Raw genomic sequence first — 14157 nt, 5'->3', positions numbered from 1 at the left:
GGAAGATAAGGGAATGAGGAAAAAAGGAATTTCAGTAAGTCACATACAGGTACAAAGTCCCTATGATGAAAGTGATAATTATGTATATTTAAAATGAATCAATAAACAATAAAAAGTGAAAGAGATGAGAGAGTTGAGAACCTTACACTATCACTCCAACTAAAATTGGCCAGAATGAATAACAAGGCTGTGACCTCACAACACAGAAGACAGCAGAGTATGTAGGAGATTTAGAAAGCCTCTCTGCTCTGCCACAGAATACACAAACACCATACAAAGCAACATTTCAAGACATGCGGTGCTGGCCCTAACTTCCCAGTACATGTCTTAGTCTGTTCATGTGGCTCTGACAAAGCACCCGATATTAGACAATTTGAAGAGCAAAAATTTACCTTCTCAGAAATCTGGGGGCTGGGAGTCTGACGACCCCTGTGTCAAGTGAGGGCTTCTTGTTAAACTTCACAGGGCAGAAGATGTAAAACGTAACAAATATTGTGTCCTTTCATGGTAGGTAGGCAAAGGTGAACAAATACACTCTGCAAATCCTCTTTTAAAGGCCCTGGTCCTATCCCCAAGGCTTCCACTATCAAGAAGGAATCACTTCCAATCCACCACATTAGCCATAGAGTTTCAACATATGAATTGGGGAACACATTTGGACCATGGCAGTCAATGAAATGCAGATTTTATGAAATCAGACTGATAGAAAGGAGCTGAACCAAGGTAAAGCACAGGACAAGGTCAAGCAAGGGAGACTGGGGTACTCCCCAAGCCACTTCTCATCCCAGTGCTCATTTTCCTTAATGAAGATGATATTTCCTCCTTCATGGGGTATTATAAAGATTACTTAAAGTATGCAGAGCATTAAGCACTGTATCTTGTTTTGCTAAATTTTCAAGACATCTTCCTTTCTGTCCTCTGTAGACTGCAAGACCCTGTAGATCCTTTGATTTCTACCGTATAATTCATATGCATAAGGATATGAAGGGCTCCTCTCAAAATTATTTCTTGCAACAAAAAAATTTGTTTTATTTTCAAAGGCTTACACCCCCTCTCATATTACAAGAGTCCTTCCATTACTTTCTATGGAACAAAGAACTATTTGTCAAGACACATTCCCTTAAAGTGGACTCAATGTTGATTTTCAAAGTGGTGGAGGTCACTTGGCAGTACTGTTTCTGAAAGCAAAAAAGAAAGTTAAACACACATTTAGTGATTATATTTCTGGGGTGGGAGATTTTCCACACAGAAACACTGCTTACCATTCTAAATGTGAGCTTTAAAGGTGGCTTTTAAAACAAATTTAAATAAAAATGAATGAAATACTGATACAAGCTACTGTATTGTAGGATCCTTGAAAACACAGTGCCCAAGTGAAAGAAGGCAACCATAAAAAAATATAATTTCATTCATATAGATTACATAGTAATACGAAGCAGACCAGACCTTGCATAGAGCTTGCAGTTTGAGGGGAAATTATGGAGGGGCTCTTTCTAGGTACAAATAAGAAGTTTCCTTTGGAGATGAAATCTTTAAATTTGAGTGTTAAGACAGCTCAGCTCTAAAAATGCATCAAAATCATTCACTTGCACATTTTAAATAGATAAATTATATGGTTTCTGAATTATCTCAGTCAAGTTACTATAAAACACAATTAGTAAATAGTTGCCATTTGAATATTGCACACAAAGGCAAACTATCAAAATGAATACTGGTGGTTCAGAATAAAGTTAACAGTGACAACACCATGAATCCAAAAGGGTTTGAATCCTAAACAATTTAGGTATGAGTAGAGTTGAATGGAGCTGATTTTCTCTACATATTTTTTTCTTATTTTATTTTAATATATGTGAGATTTTATTGGTTGTAGATCAGCACACACATCTCACTTTGCACACAATTCTACACACACACACGTACTAAAAATCTAGAAAGTTATGTATTGCTTTTTTTTTTTTTAGTTATTCCAGTGAGTTTCTAACTTTAAATTTGGAAACAAATTTTCTATAAGAGAATTAAGTATAGTATCTTGAAATGTTGGTGAAGTTTTACATAAGTTCCACTGATTCACAATTTTGTACGACGCACACTAGATATTCTAATTTTCTATCTTTCACCCCATAGATATGTGTTTCTGATGGCTTGCAAATTAAATGTAGCAGTGCGCAAAAATGAGCATCAAAGGACCACGTGGAGAGTTGGATATTGTTGTTTCATAGCATGTGATAATAGAAACAGTATTTTAAAAATTAGTATCATGTTTGTATAACCATATTTATATTATAAATAATACAACATATGTGATGTAAATTAGTTAATAATGTAAAAGTTGAAAGGTAACATTGTACCACTCTTAAAATTTTACAGAGCAAGAGTGAGAACTGCCTGTATAGCTGAATCTGCTGGTTGCTCTGGCCACACGGTTCTCCCTATCAAAACTGGGGCCAACGCAGATTCATACCTCATTTTGAAGGATCCTTAAAGGATTCCTGCAGTATGGGTGGGGGGAGCTCAGGGCATTTCCACTGAGCTGTACCCCATGCCCCTTTTCACTTTTTAGTTTGAAACAGGGTCACACCAAGTTGCTCAAACCAGGCTTGAACTTGGGATGCTCCAGCCTTTGCCTCCCTGGGTGCTGAAATTTCAGAGATACACCATCATTTCCAGTCCAGCAGAAGGATCATCTCTTTTTTTATTTAAAGAGAGAAGAAAAAAAGGACATAAAAAAACAATGCAGTAAAAGGGTGCAAATAATATAGTATTTCTAGAAAAAAAAATACAGTATGAAATCACCAGTTAGTAGGTTACATATTATCTTCCCAGAAACAGTTGTCCATATCACTAAATTAAAGCATATAAAGTGAACATTCACACAGTGAAATTGGAGACAGTTCTGTTCAATGATCCAATAAAAGCTGTTATATGGTTTTCCATCCTACACACTCGAACATACCTGCGGTTATATCCCTTAGTCCACCTTACTTTCCTCTCTTTTTTACAGTAACAATTAGACTTTTAGGGTTTTATTATTCTCACGGTTCTTATTATTTTTTGAAGAGAATAAAAACAAATGTGACTAAGCAAAACAGAGTCAGAACAGAAGGGTGGGCATAGCACATGATGCAAAAATAGAATACCAGGTGATCAAAAGTGGTTACCATTGTGCCTCTTGCTATTTTTAAACTGAGTTGTCTATATCATCAGGTATAATAGAATTGATCAAAACAGTACAGAATAAAACCAATAAAACCTATACTGAGGACCTTACAGGACTTCAAAAAAAAAAAAGGATAATAGTCAATCCATATTGGGCATCATAGTATATCTTATTGCCTTCAAAGTGATTGCCTATACCCTTAAACTTGATACTATCAACAAAATAGAATATATAATAATCAGACAGAACAAGATGGGGAGAGCAATACTGGGGTTCAAGTCAGGTTAATAGGATAACAAAAAATAATATGTCCCGTTATTTTTTAATTTAGTTTTCCCTTAATTAAAAAAATGAGAGAAAATAGATTGATTTAAAAATAGGGGGGAGATTGAGATAAGAGAGGACATTGTAATAGAACAACGCAGGACAGAACCGAGCAATTTAAGCATCACTGTGTTTCATCACCAGATAATCTAACATAATAGTAGTCGCCATAGTGCCTCTTTCCTTAAATTATTTGAGTGTAACTTCGCATGCTATAATATCAAGCATATCTAGACAGTGTGAAGCCTTTCAAGAGAATGCAAGAATCACAGGGTATTTAGAACCTGTTAATAGAAAACAAACAATGGTTTTTATATTATCTCTTTGCCTATAAAGAATTTTGTTTATACTACAGCATATAGTGAAATATAGTAAGATAAAACATGTTAAAACCAGTGGAAACAGATGTACAACAGCTTGATGGGACTTCAAAACAAGATGATATTAAATCAGCACTAGCTTTTATGTTGTGTTGCTTTCTTCAAAATAGCTATTCGTACTATCATAGATACTAGAATTGAACAACTCAGGTTAAAACCATTGCGGTTAATGAGTGAAAACATTATATGGCTTCAAACCAATATGATTGTGAATCATGATTACCACATACTTCTATGTATTCTTATCATTTCTTACATTAGGGAAACTATTCGGTATTTATACATGTGAGTTTGATTTATTTCACTTATGAGTATGGTCTCAAGCTGCATCCATTTATTTATAAATGTCTCAATGCGGTCATTCTTTATAGCTGAGTAGTACTCCATTGTTTAAAAATACCACAATGTTTTTATCCATTCTTCAGTCGATGGACATTTAGGCTGTTTCCAAGATCTGGCAATTACAAATTGTGCTGCTATAAACATGGGTGCACATATATCTTTGTGGTATGATGCTTTCAGTTCTTCTGGGAATATGCCTAGAAGTGGCATAGCTGGGTCAAATGGGGCTTCCAGTCCTAATTTTCTGAGAAATCTCCAGACTGACCTCCACAATGGTTACACTAGTCTACACTCCCACCAACAATGTAGGAGAGTTCCTTTTTCCCAACAGCCTCTCCAGCATTTGTTGTTGGTTTTCTTGATCTTGGCCATTCTTTCTGGAGTGAGATGAAATCTCAGTGTGATTTTGATTTGCATTTCTCTAATGACTAATGATGATGAACATTTTTTCATATATTTATTTGCCATTTGTTTCTTCATGTAAGAATTGTTTATTCATCTCAGATGCCCATTTTTGGATTGGATCTTTGAATTTTGGGTGTCTGATTTTTAAAAAATCTTTATATGTTTTAGACAGAAGTCCTTTGTCTGACGGGCAGTTCACTAAGACTTTTCCCCAGTTTGTGGGTTTTCTTTTCAACACACTGGAGACTTCTTTTGACGTGCAGAAACTTTTAATAAGAGGTGATCCCAGTTATTGATTCTGGGAAGTATTTCTCGTGTGGTTTGAGTCCTGTAAATGAATTCTCTACCTACTCTCATATCTTCAAGGTTTTTACCCAGTTTGTCTTCCAATAGGTTTAGTGTTTCTGTTTTAATATTTAGATCTTTGATCCATTAGATTTTATTTTAGTACATGGTGATAAGCATGGATCTAGCTTTAGTTTTTGACATATGGAGAGCCAGTTTTTCCAGCACCATTTATTAAAGAGACTGTCATACTCCCCGTGAACCTGTTTGGCCCCTTTATCTAAGATAAGGTGGTGGACTGTGTTTGCAGTTGTGGTTGTATCTTCTAATCTATTCCAATGACCTTCAGCTCTGTTTTAGGTCCAGTACCATGTTGATTTTACTACAGTTACTTTGTAATATAATTTCAAGTCAGGGATTGTGATAACTCCTGCCTTGCCTTTGCTGCTTAGAACTGACTTTACTATTCTAGGTCTCTTCTCACTCCAGATGAATTTTAGGAGTGATTTCTCGAGTTCTGTGAGGTATGTTGATGGTATTTTTATCGGAATTGCATTGAACCTGTATAAAAGTTTTGAGAGAATGGCCATTTTCACAATATTTATTCTTCCTATCCATGAGCAAGGGATGTTTTTCCATTTTCTGTTCAGTGTAATATAATTTTCCCTGTAAGGTATTTCACTTCTTTCATGAGAGTAATTCCTAGATATTTCATTTTTTGGTTGTTAGTGTGAAGGGTGTGGCTCTCTTATTTCTCTTTCTGTGACTCTGTTGTTAGTGTATAGGAATGCTGTTGATTTTTGAGTATTGATTTTATAGCCAGCTACATTACTAAATTTATTTATTATATCTGTCAGTCTTTCAATGGAGTTTTGTGGATCTTATATATAGTGTATCATGTCATCTGCAAATAATGATAGCTTAACTTCTTCTTTTCCTATCTTTATGCCTTTTCTTTCTCTCTCTTATCTAATTGCTCTGGCTAGTATTTCCAGCACTATATTAAATAGGAGTGGTGATAAGGGGCATCCTTGTCTTTTGCCTGATTTTAAAGTAAAAGGCTTCAATTTTTGGCCATTTAGTATGATATTGGCTGTTGGTTTGTCATAAATGGCCTTTATTATATTGAGGTAAAGACCATCTATTCCAATTTTCTGCAAGCTTCTTATCATGAATGAATGTTGGACCTTATCAAAAGCTTTTTCTGCATCTATAGAAATGATTATGTGGTTCTTACTTTTGGCTCTATTAATATGGTGTATTACATTTATTGATTTACGTATATTGAACCATCCCTGCATGCCTGGGCTGAATTCCCATTGGTCATGCTGTATGATCTTCTTGATGATTTGCTGCATCTTATTTGCCAATATTTTATTGAGGATTTTTGCATCTGTGTTCATTAGGGAGATTGGTCTGTAGTTCTCTTTTTTAGTTGGGTCTTTCTCAGGTTTTGGTACTAGAGTAATATTTGCTTCCAGGAATGACTTAGGAAGGATTGCTTCCCTTTCAATTTCATTGAAGAGTTTGAGGAGTGTTGGCATTAGGTCTTCTTTGTATTTCTTGTAGAATTCTGCAGTGAATCCGTCTGGGCCTGGGCTCTTCTTTGTAGGTAAGGATTTTATTACAATTTTGATTTCATTAATAGAAATTGGGTTATTCAGTAGTTTTACATCTTCATGACCTAGCTTTGGTACGTCATATGCTTCTAGGAATCTGTCCATTTCCTCTGTGTTATCAAAGATTTGTGAGTAGAAGTTTTCAAAATAGGTGTTGATGATTTTCTGTATTTCTATAGGGTCTGTAGTGATTTCTCCTCTTTCATTCCTTATTGCATGAATTTGAGCTTTTTCTTCCCTTTTTTAAAATAAGGTTGGCTAGGGGCTTATCAATTTTATTTATTCTCTCAAAGAACCAACTCTTTGATTCATTGATTTTTTGGATTTTTTTTTTAGTCTCTATTGCATTGATTTCTGCTCTGATTTTTATAATTTCTTCTCTCCTTTTGGCTTTGGGCTTGACTTGCTCTTCTTTTTCTAGATATTTGAGGTGTAACATCAGGTTATTTATTTGTATTCGTTCTGTTTTCCTGATGTGTGAACTCAGTGCAATAAATTTTCCTCTGAGGACAGCTTTCATTGCATGCCACAGATTCTGGTAAGTTGTATTTGTGTTTTCATTTTCTTGTACGTAGTGTTTAATTTCTTCTTTGATTTCCTCTGTGACCCACTGATTACTCAAGAGTGTGTTATTCAGTTTCCATGTGTTTGTGGCAATTTTGTAGTATCTTTATCGTTAATTTCTAATTTCATAGCGCTATGGTCCGATAGCATGCAAGGGATGATTTCCACCCTTTTGCATTTATTTAGATATGTTTTGTGAATTAATATATGGTCCATTTTAGAAAATGACCCATGTACTGCTGAGAAAAATGTGTATTCTGTTGTTATTGGGTGGAATACTCTGTACATGTCTATTAAGTCCATTTGTTTACAGGTGTGATTCAGTTCTTTTCTTTCTTTGCTGATTTTCTGTCTGGTTGATCTGTCCATTGGTGTCAATGGTATGTTAAGATCTCCTGTTAGAATTGTGTCACTGTTAACTTGGTTTTTCATTTCTATTAGTACTTGTTTTATATAACTGAGTGCTCTGGGATTTGGTGCATATATATTTAAGACAGTTATCTCTTCCTCTTGGAGTTTTCCCCTAACCAGTATGTAGTGACCTTCTTTATCCCTTCTGATCATTATTGGCTTGAAGTTCACATTGTCTGCAAAAAGAATAGCCACAACCGCTTTTTTGGGGGAGGTTTCCTGTCGCATGAAGTATTGTTTTCCATCCTTTGACTTTCAGTCTATCGGTATCCTTTTGGGTTAGATGGTTTTCTTGTAGACAACATATGGTTGGATTTTGTTTCTTGATCCATTCTGCCAGTCTATTTCTTTTAATTGGTGCATTGAGACCATTTACATTAATGGTTATAACTGTTATATGTTGGTTTATTGTTGTGTTATCTTTCTGCTGTTGCATCTTTGTCTTTCAGTTCTGTTTAATCTGCTTTGTTTAGTGGTTTTTTCCTAAATGTATCTAGGCTGTCTTTCAGTATTCTTTGCAGGGTTGGCTTGGTGATCATGTAGTTTTTCAGCCGTTCTTTGTCATGGAAGTATCTTATTTCTCCATCCATTTTGAAGGACAGTTTTGCAGGATACATCAGCCTACGTTGGAAATCATTTTCCTTTAGGATCTGAAATACTTCACTCCATGCTTTTCTTGACTTTATTGTTTGTGCTGAGAAGTCTGCTGTGATTCTGATAGGTTTTCTTTTATAGGTGATCTGTCTTTTCTCTCTTACAGCTTTTAATATTCTATTCTTTTGTTCAATTTCTGGGATGGCCATTACTATTTGTCTGGGTGTAGTTTTTTTTTGGTTGTGGCTATTTGGAGTTCTATATGCTTCACTGATCTTGATATCAGTTTCCAGTCTTATGTTTGGGAAATTTTCAGCTATTACTTCTCTAAATATCCTTTTGACATCCTTTATGTTGTTCCCTTCTTTTTCATTTATCCCTATTGACCTTATGTTGTTCCTTTTTGCGTCATCTTCGGCTGTTGAATTGTTATTTCCTGACTTTTTGTTATTTTTAAAAGATCTTTCCTGTTCACTGGCTGCAATCTTGTCTTCAAGGTCTGAAATTCTATCTTCACATTCATTGAGGCAGTTTTTACAACTTTCGATGGAGTTTTTGATTTCCTGTGTATCTCTTTGCATCTGTTTATATATTCTCTTTGTATCTTATATTGTTCATCCAGGGATTCTATCTTTTTGTTTATCTCCTCCAATTTTTTAACTGTCTTCTTTAGATATGTTCAGCATCTCCTTCATTTCTTTTGTCATTTCTTCTTTAACCTGAGAGATTATTTCTAGTTTGATTTCCTTTAAGGCTTCCCAAAGTTGCTTCTTTATTTCAGTTACTATTATTTCAGGTATTTCAGGAATGTGGCATATATTTTCTTCTATGCACATGGCTCCTAGGCTTTCTTGGGATGGGCTGGATGTTTGAGACTGCATTTTCTTCTTTCATTTTGTCATTTTCCTATATTTTTGAGCTTCAAGTTTTGTTCCAAGTGGGGTAGAGAGGTCACCCAGGCTGGGACAAAATTCCCTGCTCCCTCCTTACTCACTGATTTCCACAGGAAGCGGCATCCTGGGCCCCAGGCAAAGAAAACAGTTTGCTGGCCTACGGCGGGGTTCTCTGCCTCTGCTTGTCTTACTGGAACAACAGGGAGCAGAGCCTGGCCCCAGGTGAAGAGGAGAGTTCCATGCCTCCGCTGGACTTACCTGACCCACAGAAAGCCGGATCCTGGGCCCCAAGCAAAGAAAAAAAGAAGGATCATTTCTTTAGCAGAGAAAATCCTTTATTTTTGAGGCTAAACAAGTTCATGACATAAACAGAATATTAGAAGCCAGCTCTCAAAGTCTTTCATATATTGTATCTTCAAGAAGGAAATCTTGCTATTTATGATAACAAGAGTGAATCTCAGGATCCTATGCTAAGTAAAATAGCCAAAGAAGGACAAAAGCTGCATGACCCTCCTTAGGCATCAAACCTAAAAACATCTATTTCATAGAACAGAAGACTCACGGCCACTGTGGGATGCCAAGAGTGGCCGGAGTAGAGTATTATCTAGGGAGGTGCTCATTTTTTTTTTAAATTTTATTTAAAGAGAAAAAGAAAAAAAAAGCAGAAAAGGGGTACAAGTTATACAGAATTTCAGAAAAAAATAAACGGTAGAAAATCACTAGTTAATGGATTACATATTGTCATCTTAGAAATATTTGTTCAAGTTACAAAATTAAATCTTATATAGTGGACATTCAAACAGTGAGACCAAACAGTTCTGTTCAATGATCCAACAAAACTCAGCGATATCATTGTCTATCTTATATACTTAAATATACATGCAGTTATATCGTTTAGAGCACTTTCTTTTCCTCTCTTTTGTACAATGACTATCACACATTTTGGGGTTGTTTGCTCCCACAGTTATTACTTTTTTTGGAAGAGAGTAAAACCAAATGTGACATAACAGAACAGAGTCAGTCAAATCAAAAGGGTGGACATAATAGATAATGTAAAAACATAATACAAGGTGATCAACAATGGTTACCATAATGCCTCCCACTATCTCTAATAGAATTGCCTATATCATCAGTTATAATAAAATTGAACAAAACAGTAAAGAACGAAACCAATAAAACCAAAACATTGGAGACATTACAGGTCTTCAAAAGTAGGTAACAGTCAACCAGAATGGGCGTCATAATGAATTCCACTATCTTCACAGCTGTTGCCTATACTTTTGAACTTGGTACTATCAAGCAAAACAGAATAGAGGACATCAGTCAAAACAAGATGGTGAGAGCAATACAGGGCTTCAAATCAAGTTAATAGTAAATCAAAGTGGGTTACTATAATATATCCTACTATTTTTTATTTTTTCCCTTAATTAAAAGGATAAAAATAAAAAAGTAAATAATAAAATGGAGATTGAGATAAAAGAGGGCATAACAACAAAACAGCGCAGATCAAAACATAACCATTTAGGCAAAATAGTGTTTCACCACAAGATAATCCCAACATAAAAGTAGTTACCATATTGTCTCTTTCCTTGAAATCTTTGAGTATAACTTTGTATACTGTAGCATCAAATATGTCAAAACAATGTAAAACCATTCAAGAGAATGAGAGTATTACAGGGTATTTAGAACCAACTAACAGAAAATGAACAATGGTTTCTGTATAATCTCCTTGTCTATAAAAGTTTTTGTTTAAACTATCACATATAATAAATTCCAGTAAGATAAAACATGCTAAGACCAATGGAGACAGAAGAGCAAAAGCTTGATGAGACTTCAAAACAAGATGATACTAAATCAGCATTACCTATTATGATGTCATTTTCTCCAAAATAGCTGCTCCTATCATCCAATCTTCTCTGCCTCGTTTCTGTTGAGCTCTTTTTCTGACATTAGTTATCAGTTTGTCTTCTTCATTTTCTTTTCTGCTCCATTCATGTGGCCTCTCTGCCACTATTTCTGGATTCTTCGTATTTTTCTTTTTTAGAATATCCTGCAGTATTCTCTGTAGAGTTGAACTGGTGGTTGCATATTCCTCTAGTTCCTCTTTATCCTGGAAGCACCTTGTTTTTCCATCAATTTCCAGGGATAGTTGTGCAGGATATATCAATCTTGGCTGGAGGTTATTATCTTTCAAAGCTTGAATTATTTCCCCCCAGGCTCTTTGTGATTTGATGGTTTGTGCCAAGAAGTCTGCTGTAATTCTGATGGGTATTCCCTTGTAAGTGATCTGTTTATTGTCTCTGACGGCTTTTAATATTCTGTTCTTATATTGGATTTCTGGGATTTTGATTATCATATGTCTGGGTGTAGCTCTGTTTGGGTTGTAGGTGACTGGGGTCCTGAATGCTTCATATATCTGAGTATCTTTACCTTTTCCTAATTTAGGAAAATTCTCCTGGATTATTTCTGTGAGTAGCTTTTGTAGTTCATTTGTTTGTGTCCCTACCTCTTCTTTTATGTTCTTAAGTTATAGATCCTCTTATCATCTTCTAGTCTTTGTATTATTGCTGTTTGTTTCTTTGTTATTTTTAAGAAGTTTTTCATTCCATGCTCCCACATTACAAATCTGGCCTCCAGTTCAGATAATCTATCCTTAGTTTCTTTCAAGCTGTTATGCAAACTTTCGATAGAGGTTTTAGTTTCCTGGCAATCTCTTTGAACCTGCTTCACATACTCTATGCTTTCTCTATTTTCTCCATCAAATAATTCTCCCCTCTTTTTCTGTTCTTCCACTCCACCATCTGTTTTTTCTTGGGTGGTGCTTAGCATTTCTCTAACTATTCTGCTTATGTCTAGCTTCAGGTCATTAATAACTTCATTCCTGAACTCGTCTATGAGGCTTTGGAGATAGCGCTTTATGTCTATTGGTGCAGTATCTGCTATTGCCTGTTTCTTAGGATTGGGGGCTAAGGGGCCTTTCTTGTTGCTGCCTCTTCCCATATTCTTTGTTCCTTAGATATGCAAGCATATGGAGGCCCAGCTTTCTTCCCTGTTGGCCACAGTCTGATTGAATTGCACTGGCTAGGTGTTCCCATCCACTGCAGCGCACCAGGGAGTTAAGAACTGGGCAGCCTATGCAGGGCCCGCACCTCCAGGTCACCTTCAGGCACTGGGACCTGGCCTGTGCTAGCCTACTGGGTCTCAGCCAGCAGCATCATGTAAGCTAGGCACTGCTCCTCAATCCCACTTGAGAGGGGGATATGTGACTGAAGTCACTACAGCACTCTGTTCCGGCCAGTCTGCCTGGTCCCAGAATGTCCTCTGTTGGAGCCTCCTAGATTGTGGAAGAGTCCCAGTTTCTCTCACTCACTACAGGTCGATGCACGGCTCCCTACCCATTCCGCTGTCAACTCCGTTCACTGATTCCCGTTCTCAGAGCTTTCGTGCATCTGTTTCACTGCCAAGCCGATTCAGACGCAGCCACGGTGGCAGGAAACCCAAATTGCGGTTTCCAATGGCGCAGGCTCCAGCTTCCACACTGAGGCTTTATCTGTTCCTGTTATAGCACCAGGATTGCATTCCCAGTTGGTTTCTCTCAGCCCAGTTCATTCTTGGATCAGCAGGGCATATCTCCTCTCTTGCTTAGGATTCCTCACTCCACACCATTCCTGGATTCTAAGCTGGGTCTTTCAGAGAGCCTCCGTAGCTGCTGCTATCTGTCCGCCATGTTCTCCCGGAATAGGGAGGTGCTCATTAAAGGGCACAAATATTCTCTGGTGAGAGAATGTACAACATGGTGGTGATGGATGTGCCAACTTGATAGTAGATCTCACTGCACAGTGTATGTGCACATTCAGTCATTGCATGGTGTACCCTAATCTTTACATCTCATTTGAATACTTAAAACACTTAAGAGCATTACACATATATAGTCAATTTAGTATTCAACATAATACAGAGTGGGGAGCCCCAAACAGAGGGAGTTGAATTCTCTCATTCCAAAAAGAAATTAAAGCAACTTGCTGACCATTCGAGGTCCTGCCATGACTGGCTGACGTGACTTCCCAGGGTCCTGCCACGACTTGCAGGGGTCCTTCCACAACTTGCTGAGCCATCTGAGGTCCTGCCACTTCGACTCACTGGAGGCACAGTTACATTCAGTTTGGGGGTCGGCGAATCAAATGGAGAGCTGAGTTGGTGGGGAGCCTACATCATCCTGTGGTGAGTGACAGGAGTTGAGCCATTCCATAAGTAGGGGGGCTCCAGTGGACACATTCTGGGACTGGGCAGGACTGGCAAGTACAAAGAGCAGCAGTGACTTCAGTCAGTTGTTCCCTTCTCGAACGGGATTGGTGGAGTGAGCTAGGCCTGGGTCACGTGACCTGGCTGAGACCCAATATATTATCTGAGGTCAAGTCCCTGCAGTGGTGGCATACACTAACCACACTAGCCCTATGGGGCCTTGGAGGTTTGGCTAGTCCAGAGGGGAGGTGGCACAAAGCACTCGAGTAGTGCAGGCCACAGCAGTTTGACTGATGCAGAGGGGAGGGGCTAGCATACACTGTCCTTATCTGCAACTCACTAGCACACTGTGGTGTGAAGGGTCATCTAGCCATCATGCTTCAGAAGAATTGTAACCAACAAAGAATGAAACTGGGGCCTCCTGGAAGAAGCAAAAAAGATGGGAAGAGGAAGCAACAAAAAAAAGTCCCCAGGTCTCAACCCTGAGAACATTGACCCAGGACAGGTAAATACAAAGGAGAATGAGAACAGCAAACATGCAATATCAGACACAGCACCAATGGACATAAAGAGATATATTTGGGACCTCATAGTCGAGTTCAAAAGTGAGATATTTAGCCAAATAAAGCAAGATATAAGAGGATTGATAAAAGAGATACTAGGCACCCCTCAAGCAGACACAGATGGAAAAAGGAAGGAACTCAAACAAAGAAGACAACTATTTGGTGAAGAATATTAAAAAATATAGAATACATGAAGCAGATTCAAAGAGATCACCAGGAAATTAAAAACTCCATGGAAAGATGGCAAATCAGCTTGAAAGAAACTAAGGACAGATTATTCAAACTATAGGAAACTTTTGCAATGTGGGAGTATGAAAGGGAAACCTTCAAAAATAAGGAAATAAGCAGTAACAATACAAAGGCTAGAAGATGACAAGA

At 37.3% G+C, this 14157-nt stretch overlaps 1 long non-coding RNA gene across 1 annotated transcript in view; it reads right to left on the bottom strand.

Annotated features, from left to right (window-relative positions):
* Positions 1-798: 798 nt before the first annotated feature.
* The window catches only part of LOC134471394 (uncharacterized), a 118821-nt gene continuing 105462 nt past the window's right edge, over positions 799-14157 (bottom strand). The window contains exon 3 of the long non-coding RNA XR_010040853.1: positions 799-1178. This is a non-coding gene — a long non-coding RNA (uncharacterized LOC134471394). The remainder of the gene's footprint in view (positions 1179-14157) is intronic.

Source organism: Cavia porcellus, unplaced genomic scaffold (assembly GCF_034190915.1).
Source record: "Cavia porcellus strain 051 isolate PalLab524CR breed Dunkin Hartley unplaced genomic scaffold, mCavPor4.1 scaffold_18, whole genome shotgun sequence".
Lineage (NCBI taxonomy): Eukaryota > Metazoa > Chordata > Mammalia > Rodentia > Caviidae > Cavia > Cavia porcellus.
This window is presented reverse-complemented; position numbering and strand designations above follow the sequence as displayed.